This window comes from Papio anubis, chromosome 3 (genome assembly GCF_008728515.1).
Source record: "Papio anubis isolate 15944 chromosome 3, Panubis1.0, whole genome shotgun sequence".
Taxonomy (NCBI): Eukaryota; Metazoa; Chordata; class Mammalia; order Primates; family Cercopithecidae; genus Papio; species Papio anubis.
Window position 1 is genome coordinate 29,795,129 of NC_044978.1, and position 10,989 is coordinate 29,806,117.

The window sequence follows — 10,989 nt, forward strand, 5'->3', positions numbered from 1 at the left end:
AGGTGTAGTCTGTCATCCAAAAGAAAAGGAGGCCAGGCAAAGACAACCATCACCATACTCAAGCTCTTCAAAAACCAACACAATTGACAGAGCAGGAGCATCACCATCTGGGACAAGCACCCCCATTCTAACGTTCCCCTTGATCAAAAACTGCCTAAATCCAGAGGGCATCTGCCTAATGGCTAAGGTCAGCATGACCATAAACCACATTCTAAACCCTTCCCCGACCAGAGACATGCCAGCCTCGAGATAACCTCCCCTCCAACCAGAGACATTTCAACCCTGCAATAAGCTTCTCCACCACACAGAAACATTCCAAGCCTGTGATAAAACCTCTCACCCTAAAACCAATAAATACTCTTAGTCTGTGAGAGAGAGCACTCTTGACTGAAATCAGCCAGAAGCCCCTCTCAGGTTTATTCTCCAAAATAAAACAGTCTTTGACTCTTGAGCTGCTTTTCATGTTTCTTTCCTCTTTCTTTGACTCTTATAATAATAACTAAATTCGCGTTGTATTTTTTAAATCACAACTAATGTATTTAAGCAACAAAAATACTCTAGGATTCCAACTACTGAAGTTCTAACCAACTCAGAAAAGAAGACTTGATAAAGCCTCAAGTCAGTTGCAGCATGAAGAAAAGATTTCTAATGCCTATTTGGAAACCATTCTTCCCTGTATTGATTCTATGATGCTAACATTCATTCTGTGCTCCAGTTTATTCAATACCCCACACCATGCCTTATTTAAATTTTGCCTCTCTGTGTCTATCTACCAATGCTCAAAATTTCACACTTATTTTTCTTTACTCTGGCTATTGCTATTCCTAATTAGCTACTCCAGAAATTTGGGCAAAGATGAAACAATACAAAAGTACACTTAAAATCACTGAAACAGCCTCGATCTTTGTCACAAATCATACCATCCACTTCTGGTTTTGATTTAAAGTGTTAATAGTTTCTCTAATAGAGAAAGACCTTGTGGCTAACTATAAAATTCCATTTCTACTCAAACAGCACCACCTGCAGAGTCATTATGTGATGTTGCAATTCAGAAAACCAGGCAAGCATAGCATTTACTTTGGAGAGTAGGAGACAGAAACAAGAGGTCAGATTCTCACTGGTTATGATATTCTCCTGCCCTACTTTAACACACTGCACTGTAGTTTTCTGTAAGTATATTTTCCAAAAAATTGCAATGTCTAGGGCTTCAACATTTCAACTCTATTCACAAACCTTGAAATCTAAAGGTTTAGCTTTAAAATGTCAAATAGAATATAAAGGTATTAAGATATTTTACTACTTATCCTCTTACACTGCATGACTTTTTTAAAAAGTTAACAGAATTATTTACACACTTGGAGAGATGTCAAAACCTGAGCAATACAGAAAGTATGTAACTATATAATAAATTTTTAAAATGTTACTTTTCTAATTTTTGCAGTTTCACTCAGTAGCTCCATTTAGCCTCCATAAGTGGTTAAATATTTTGTGTGAAGGAAGTATTTATTAGTTGTTCTCTATAGTACATTAAAAATAGTTCCCTACACCTTTAACTGTTAATTAGCTCAAATATTTGGTTCAGAAACCACAGCCCTGTTTAGTGTGACCTCACTGGTATGGCATCTGGGCAATTATCTTTGAGATAATGAGCCTTTTCATCCATAACAGAACAACAACCTCTCACTTGGATTGCAAAAGATCAGAGCCAATCTGCTGCACATCAGGGTGCCTGCCATCCCCTTTGTATCATACCTTATTTTCAAACTAACCTTTCACATTCTGAATTAATTAAAGTGTTTTCAGATTAAAAATTAATGAATTCACTTTAGCATCATTTGAGGAAATAATACTCACAAAATATCATCCAAGCCATGTTTTGGATTCTAATACCACAGCCTAAATGAGAAGATAACTACATCACTTACAGAATTTTCTGACACATGTCATAGTCTAGCCAGATCCTGGTTTGGGTTACTCAGAAAAATAAAGCCACAGAAAACATTTAGTGATACAATGTATATTGGTAAATGTTCACTTGGCATTTTGATATATCTAATTTCATTCAAAAATGAATTTGGAGGTCACCAAGTTTTCTATCAGATTGTGATGATAAAGTTTCTAACCTTTACCATTAACTCCTAGTCTATTCATTTTCTGCCTAGCTACCTCACCAGTTGTTCAAGACTACATTTGTCTCAACTTCTCACACAATGCTAAATGAAAATGGAATTCAGACCACCAGGATGACTACAGAATAGAAAGGAAAACTTTATTGGTGATACTGGTTTGCAAGTCAGGAAGAGAAAGTCTCCAGCATGGACCAAAGGTGTTTTCTCTTCAAAGACAGGAAGAACAGACTGGGTTTTATGCCTCACAGTACCAGTGTCACACATATTCAGCAGGTTTGGGTAGAAAACTATACATATTTATGAGGGGAGCCAAGTGTATGTGGACTGGGTAAACATGTGCATAACATACGTCCCATGTTCACTTTGGGGTGGGGTTTTAGCATTAAAATGAGGTAGAATTTAGCTCTTTATGTCAAAAGGTGAACTACAGGACACAAAGACCATTAGTGCTTAGCCTCTATAAGCTGGCTGAAACTGCCCTAGAGTCTGCAGTACCTTATCAGAAAACAATGCTTGCAATGTTGGTCCTCTGTCCAGCCACAGTTGTAGTGGTCTAGGTTGTAATTCAGCCTGATAGCTCCTGTTGTTAGGAGTTTTACAAGTGTGTGGTTTTTCTTATAGTAGGCATTTAGAAATTTGCCATGGTAGCCAGGCCCTGAACCCTCAACAAAAGAGTAACTTTGTTTTATTAACCTTAGGGCCTATCTTAGCTGTAAAAGGGCATCTATTTTGGTGTCCCAGATCACATTTCCTGCCACAAAGCATTGTAGGGGACTTAAAAAAAAAAAGGCTTTTCTCACTCATCTCACTTTTTTTCATAGGTTTCATGGCTGAAACCCCTATAGCAAAAGACAGATAAAATTATACTAATTTGTTTAATATAAGTTTTACCTGACATAAGAGGCTTCATAAGAAAAGGAAGACCCCAAAAATAGGCAAATCTGCGTGTTTTGCTAAGTTTGATGAAAAGTGAACCGTTATGCAGACATATGATTAGACAAAGGGAATATAATCTAATGATAATAAACTGGGAGGTATGGGGGACATTAGCAAGGCCTGTTTAGATTTTTGTTGGTGTCTCTGTGTGTTTGAAAACAAGGATATTCCTTTCCTCTTGTTATAAGGAGAGTCCTCCTAGAATGATGGTTTTATGACTTTTTTTCTTTTTTTTTTTTAAGAGATGGAGTCTCGCTCTGTCGCCCAGGCTGGAGTGCAGTGGCGCGATCTCCGCTCACTGCAAGCTCCGCCTCCCAGGTACATGTCATTCTCCTGCCTCAGCCTCCCGAGAAGCTGGGACTACAGGCACCGCCACCACGCCTGGCTAATTGGGGTTTTTTTGTATTTTTAATAGAGGCGGTGTTTCACCGTGTTAGCCAGGATGGTCTCGATCTCCTGACCTCATGATCCACCTGCCTCAGCCTCCCAAAGTGCTGGGATTACAGGCGTGAGCCACCGCGCCCGGCTTTATGACTTACATTTTTAGAAGTTTAGAGATTTATTTTCCGGTCTGCTCCAGGGGAGAAGAGTGAGAGGAAGGTAAGAGTGGCCTTCCTGCTTCTGCTGTTTTCTCACATGTCAAGGTGCCATATTTTGGGGGAGCATGTCCTGAACCCTATCAGAGTCAAGCATTCTTTTCAGGGATTTGCTGGAACCTCCCTTTTTTATAAGGCTGTCTTCATCAGAAGAATCAATATGGACAGATTTCATCCGGGATATTAAAACTCCTTCATATCAGCTTGACATGATACAACAATCAATCCTATTCTCTTTCCCTTTTATGCTTGCCTTGACTTAATAAGAAGTGAGAGATGTCAAGAAAAGAGATGCTAACCACTCTGCCATCATTCCTTTTGTCTTAGTCAAGTTTCCTTTGGTTGTGAGAAACAGAAATCCACTCAAATTAGCTCTATCACAAAGAAGAAACTTTTTGTAAGAGGACTTAGTGTAATCAAGCCTTATGAAGAACTAGATTAAAAGCCTGAAAAAGAATCAGAAACCAAAGCATAACTCTCACCATATATGTATCTTCACCACCTACTTCTCTTTTTTTTAACAGGCTAATTGTTTTTCTAAAAGGGAATCTGACGGGACCACTTTGGTCTGCTGTGCACTACTGATCCTAGTTGCTTTTGCCAATGAAAGTAATGTCAACCTTAAATAATGAGATTTAGAAAATATGATTAAGTATAGAGTCTGTTCAAGCACAAAGCTTGAGGATAGCCACCTAGGAAACACGGACTTCAAACAAATGGGGTCACTGTTTCAAAGCTGAAAAGTTACGTTTCCATTTATGTGGGCAGAGGAAGAGAAGTATTGTAAGATTACATTTTCCAAACAAAACCAGTGCATCCTTTACAGTGATTAGATTGGTTACTGATTGCTAAATTCCAAGGAAGTTTAGTTTATTACTCTGTGAGGAGGGGTACAGGTCTTGGCGGGGGGAGGTCTTATCTCTGGCACCTCTTGATCTTCCTAATTATTTACAGGGCAGAAATTGCAGTTGCTTGCCACATGACTCAGGCCACATAGCCACATTCCTCTCAAGGCTCAGAATAATTTAAAGTTCCTGCAGCTTTCAGTTTGAATTATTTAATTTCACAGTAACAACATATCAAGATGGGTGTTGTGGCATATACCAATGGCCAGAAAGGTAGAGATTAGTTCTCTGAAAATGAGTTTTCTTTGTCTAGGTCATCAAAACAAGCTGTTCACCTGCATATGCACATCACTCTGCCTAGGACTAAATTCCAGCAAAATGTGGCCTTCAACCTTAGAAGATTTAGCGCAAGTCATGAAAGTTCAGGTATACCAGAAATCAAACTAGTGGCAAATGACCAACACATTTTTATTCTACTTTTAAATGTTTTCCCTTCACCCATACTAGAAAAATGTCTATTACTGATTTTGCCATTGATGAGCCTTAAATTTCCTAAGGAAGGTAACTGGGAATGTCAAGAATAGTTTTCTCTCTCCACATCGAAATAGATATATTGCTATTAGTCTTCAAGATGCAAGAGGGGAATTAGGAATCAAATTCTGCTGGAATAATAATAATACAACTTAAAATCATGCTTGGAAATCTGGCTGATTAAGCCACATAAAACTCTCATATAACTTATTTGCCCTTTTGAGAAAACTTGTTTGTGTCATCAGCTAATCTAATAAAAAGGTTTTTGCTCACATTAGACGTTATTTATATGCTTATTTTACATGTGGCAGTAAAGTACATGTGTGATATAAAATAACTAGAAAATGTTAATAGTTGATTAACAGTTAAATTTAAAAAGAGAGCCATAAAAGATAGATTCTGTTTTAATGCAGTAAATGTAAAGACTTCACTCAGTTTCATTACTTCTTTTCTAACAATAAATTCTTGCTCTTAGCTATTATTTTTAAAGACAATTGAGTTGACCCTTGTAAGAATTACAAGTTTGTATTTTAAGGGACTTTTCCTTTGAGGAGGTCAAAGTAAAGGAATTAAGTGCTTTACTCACTTGTACGTAGCTAGGCAATAAAAGAAAGATACTCATTGAAGTACCAGGAAATTCAAGATCTGCGGCTGAAAGCTATGCATGAGTGACACAGGGAATGGGACTACATCTGTTTTATAGATAATACCAGACTTTTTCTACAGGTAGCTTTCAGTTTTGCAGAGCACAATCTATACAATAGTAAGTAAAATGAACATTGATTCTGTGATATTTCCACAGTGGGAAATATTGCCAATTACTCCTGCCCTACCTTCTACATCTCTCCAATCCTCTTCTATACATCTCCAAGTGGAACGTGGGCTTTGAAATCCATTACACTAATTAATAATTCCAAAATGTCGACCCCATGGCTGTGGGTAAAAATCATAGTGCAGGGACTTCACACTATAAAGATAATTCCTATGGTTAATAAATAATAAATTCTGTACTTAGATTTTCTGACCTAACTACAATGCTCACTGGGAGTTGAAGTTATTGTTTACCAATTATTAGACACTGAGATTATGTTAGTATGTTGAATAAGCCATAAATGTCATGTTCCAGCTCCTTCTCCTCTAATTGAGAAAACTTAATGTGACCACAGCCTCATAACCCTCATAACCCTTATGCCTAAAAGACATCTCTTTACTCTGCCCTCTTCTCTCTCCCCAGTGTCACCACCTTAGTCTAATCCCCTATTGCCCTACCCTCCAGAACTATGGCCCCTTCACAGCTCTCCTTGCTCTCCTAGTTTCTCTAACTGGGGGCTGGAATGATGCTATCCACTTTTTGACCTGCTAATCCCTGGAAAATAGTCCTATCTCTCTGGAGCTATGAGCATTATTTTCCACTTCCTTACTCCTAGAATGGTCAATATTGACTTTAAAAAATAGTCAGTAACTAAGAATAATGCATATCATTGTTCCTTTCCATCTGGAAGAATCCAACAAGTGCACTATGGTAAAGAGAGGTCCCTTGTCAGGTAAGTGTCACCTAAGTTACCCTTACTATACAAACATTCTTATTAATCCATTGGCATTTCACTGAGACCGACCATACAGGTGGGCTGCTCCGGCAGACTGTAATGACATTTTATTTTTCATTTTGAGCCAGAAAATCTTTGCCAGAAAAGGATCTCTACATTTCGTTGAGTGTGAAAGTGTTAGAAAGGTATAAGTCTGCTATAATTAAAATAGCAAGCCTACAGACTTGCATTGTATTCTACATTTAATAATGGCTATACAATCTTAAACAATATAAATATTTGATGCTGATTAAAATAAAAATATTCTTAGTTATGAAAAATCTTTATATTTTAGGGAAAAATAATCTTTTTTTATATTCTTTAGGCAACTAATATTTAGAATTTCTTTTATCAGCTATGTTATTCTCATAGTTACAAAGAAGGATTATTAATTTTTGTTTTTTAACTAATCAAATAAGTAGTTAATTTATGCTACTTGCCACCTGCAGTTATTTTATTACCACATTGAAAAGGTGAGAAAATAAGTAATTAATCTGCATTGACAATTTCCTTAAGCAATTTAGAAGGGTCCATACATCAGAAATTCTTTTCCAGATCTCCACCATTGCAAGGCTAAAAAATTACATTGAAATTCAGCTATTTAACCTTCATAAATGAAGTAACCTGCACAGCTAACATTAAATGTTTGATTTAATTTAGTTGCACAGGTAGCTCACTGAGAAGGCATTTAACCTTAAAATTAATGATATCAGATCTATTCCACAGTGTATGTGCCTCCAATTGCTTTCTACAGCACTGCACAAACTAATATAAAGTTCTCATTTAGTTATATTCATGGGCAAGAGGGAGACATTATCCTCAATTATCCTGTATAACATCTTTGTCAACTTCAGATGCCTTCCATTTCAAGAGCAGTGGATGAGGAAAGTAGGGGTGGGACAAGAACCAGTTCACAGCAGATAACCTCTGAAAGCAGAATCAAGGAGAAACTTCTTAGAGCCACGCATGAGTGTTGGTTTTTAATTGTTTCTAAGCCAAATGGGCCTCATCCTTTTGATATTTTTACCTTGGCCACCTTTAGGATAATTAGGGGTTTGTTTGTGTACATGTTTCTAAAAGGAGGAAATTTTTATAAAAGTACTGGCCGCTTCACAGGTCTCTTTGCTCTCCTAGTTTCTCCATCTGGAGACTGGAATGATGCTATCCACTTTTTGACCTGCTAATCCCTGGAAAATAGTCCCATCTCTCTGGAGCTCTTCGGGAATTTTATCCTAATCTCAAAAGAGAAAGGCCTTTCTATATTAAAAAACTCAGAAGTCATAAAATTTAAAAAATAGATAAACATAACAGAACACACATCAAACATTTCTGCCTGGCAAAATTCACCAAGCAAAGTCAAAATATATGACAAACTGGAGGAAAAACACAACCGTGTCATAAAGAGTTTATCTCCCATTTCATACATAAAGAGTATCTACAAATCAGTTTCAGAAGTCTAATAACACATTATGAAATTGACAAAAATATATAGGCACATAGTTTACATTAGATAAATAAATATGTCTCTTAAATGAATGAAACAATGTCCACATTCACTCTTAATAATACAAAGACAAGGATACCAAGATACTATTATTCATTACTAGACTGGTAAAAATCCAAAGGTTTAATAAGATACCATAGGTGATATTGTACAGCAACAGCCACTCCCATGCAGTGCTGATGGGTATAATAGGTCAAAAGTTGTGTGGAAGATAATTTCCAGTATCCAGCAAAATTATAAATACATATATATATATACACACACACACACACACCCCCAAGAATTTCTAATTCTAAGACTATATCATATAGGTTTACTCACACAATAAAGAAAAAACATGCATTAAAACATTTTTATAAGAGCAAAAGTGAGTAAACAACCTAAATATTCACATATAATGGACCTAGTACATAAATTAAGTAATATGCATATAAGAGAATATACTACATAGTCATAGTGTAATAGTATATACATAGTATAATAGTATATAACACATAGTATAATTGTATATACTATGACTATATAGTACTTATTCTATGTATATAGAATATATACATATTATTAGAATAATAATATAATATGTAGTCATTTTAAAAATAATTAAAAAGATTTTTCTATATTAAAATGAATTGATGTTTAATGTATACTGTTGGGTTAAAAAAAAAAATGAGTAGTATGGGTCGGGCGTGGTGGCTTACGTCTGTAATCCCAGCACTTTGGGAGGCTGAGGCAGGTGGATCACCTGAGGTCGGGAGTTCAAGACCAGCCTAACCAACATGGAGAAATCCCATCTCTACTAAAAATACAAAATTAGATGGGGATGGTGGTGCATGCCTGTAATTCCAGCTACTCAGGAGGCTGAGGCAGGAGAATCACTTGAACCCCGGAGGCGGAGGTTGCAGTGAGCCGAGATGGCACCATTGCACTCCAGCCTGGACAACAAGAGTGAAACTCCATCTCAAAAAAAAAAAAAAGAGTAATATGAAGCAATGTGTGTAATGATAATATGAAAATATTTGTGTTAAAAAAACAGAGATAATACATATTTGATAACAAAGTTATCCACTGTTAGGGACTGAATGTGTCTCCCCTTAAGCCACATGTTGAAATGTAAACTCCAATGTGATGGTATTTAAAGATGGGGCTTTGGAGAGGTAATTATTTATAGATCATGCCGGGGAAGCCCTTGGGAACAGGATTAGTGCTCTCATAAGCAGAAGCCAGAGAGCTTGCTTGCTTTCCTTCCACCCTGTAAGGACACAATGAGAAGCCGGCAGTCTGCAACCAGAACCGACCATGCTGGCATACTGATCTTGAACTTCTAGCCTCCAGAACTGTGAGAAATACACTTCTGTTGTTTATAAGCCGTCTAGTCTATGGTAATTTGTTAAACAGCAACTCAAAGTGACTAAGATGCTCAGGAAGAAATAATGGATACACAAGAAACTGATAACATTAGTTAACTGTACTAAGAAGAATTGTGCAGCAGAAGGACAGCGGTAGGAGGGGAAATCTGTGATAAATAGGCTTTGTAATTTTGAATTTTGAACCATATAATTTACTGCCTATATAGAATGTAAATAGTTTTGAGAGAAGAGAGACAGACCTTCTTATATTGTTTTATATTGATTTACACTCAGAAAAAGAAAGAGGAGCAAAACTAAAGGCAGGTAGCCTGGCACCTAGGAACCAGATCTGAAACCAAGAAACCAGACCTGAAACCAGGCCTGGGCCTGCCTGACCTAAGCCTGGTAGTTAAAGATCCACCCCTGACCTAACCGGTTATGTTATCTATAGATTCCAGACATTGTATGGAAAGGCATTGTAAAAAATCCCTGTCCTGTTCTGTTTCATTCTGATTGCTGGTGCATGCAGCTCCCAGTCATGTACCCCCTGCTTGCTCAAATGGATCGCAACCCTCTCACAAGGACCCCCTTAGAGTTGTGAGCCCTTAAAAGGGACAAGAATTGCTCACTCGGGGAGCTTGGCTCTTGAGACAGGACTCTTGCCGATGCTCCCAGCCGAATAAACAGCTTCCTTCTTTAACTCAGTGTCTGAGGAGTTTTGTCTGTGGCTCATCCTGCTACATTGCTTGGTTCCCTGACCAGGAAGTGAGGTCATTGGTGGATGGTCGAGGCAGCTCCTTAGGCAGCTTACGCCTGCCCTGTGGAACATCCCTGTGGGGGACTCGCACCAGCCCGAGTGACGCAGATCCTGAGAGCGCTCCCGGGTAGGCATTGGCCCTGGTGAGACACCTCGCCAGAACAGTGTGTGGCAGGCCCCCGTGGAGGATCAACGCAGTGGCTGAACACCGGGAAGGAACTGGTACTTGGAGTCTAGACATCTGAAACTTGGTAAGACTAGTCTTTGGAACTTGCCTACTCCATTTGAGCGGAAGCGTGGCCTGATCACCCATGGCGTGGCTTTATCAGCACTTTGGTTTCAGTTTTGACTTGGTTTGAATTGCTTGACAGGATTGGTCTTGGGAACTTGCCTACTTCATTTGAATAGAAGCGTCGCCTGATCACCCATGGTGTGCCTATACCGGCACTTTGGTTTTCGTTTTTGACTTGTCTTAAATTGCTTGATACTTTGGTTTTGGTTTTGACCTGGCTTGGATTTCTGGATACTCTGATTTTTGGTTTTGATTTTGGTTTGGTGTAAACTGCAAAAGTGTGTGTGTGTGCCCTTTTTACCCATTCTTTGTTTTGTGGTGTGCATGTGGTGTGAGCGTGGTATTTTGTCTCGAAGAAGCATGGGTCAGGCACAAATAAGCCCACCCTACTAGGAACTACGTTAAAAAATTTCAAAAAAGAATTTATGCAAGAAATGTTGTATAATTTAAAAGTAACTAGGCCTCCT